Source organism: Penaeus monodon, chromosome 31 (genome assembly GCF_015228065.2).
Source record: "Penaeus monodon isolate SGIC_2016 chromosome 31, NSTDA_Pmon_1, whole genome shotgun sequence".
Taxonomy (NCBI): Eukaryota; Metazoa; Arthropoda; class Malacostraca; order Decapoda; family Penaeidae; genus Penaeus; species Penaeus monodon.
The window spans coordinates 14,383,964-14,384,480 of record NC_051416.1 but is presented as its reverse complement, the minus strand read 5'-3'; the positions used below and the strand labels follow the sequence as shown (position 1 = coordinate 14,384,480).

Sequence of the window (517 nt, the reverse complement as noted above, 5' to 3'; positions counted from 1 at the left end):
TGTTATATATCTATTTCTACATCAATCTACCTATCAATGCACACACATATCTACATAAAACACCAATGTCACAAGACGCAGCAACGAAACAAACACGAAATCGTAAGAATCCTCCCCAAGGGCCCCTGTGCTTAGCTGGGAATGAACAAGTTGCTGCCGCTGCTGCCTGGTACATAATTAGGCCAGCTTTACATTCTGAGCTTCCCTTTTTAGCCATAACAACTCTCGGCCTACCAATTAGGCTTGGATTACGTAGCGCTGACATTTCCCTTCGTTTTTGATGAATTTTGAGCCTTATAGTCACTTTCGTTGTGATTCATATCGTTATTTTTTTCTCTCTCGGTTTTCGTCGTTTCCAGCTATTCATTATGAATTAATATTATTTCTTTATTATGTCATGATCGTAATTTCATTATTTACTAGCCCATCTTTAGGTTTAGCTTTAATCATTCATTTTATTCATCTGCTGTTAATGATCAACTTAGTGCGCCCATCGTTATGAATATAAGAACATCTA

General features: G+C 37.3%; 1 protein-coding gene across 1 annotated transcript in view; it reads right to left on the bottom strand.

Moving 5' to 3' along the window:
• LOC119593046 (chondroitin sulfate proteoglycan 4-like) overlaps window positions 1-517 on the bottom strand; it is a gene marked incomplete at its 5' end in the record, with an annotated part of 58,475 nt that overhangs the window by 13,982 nt on the left and 43,976 nt on the right.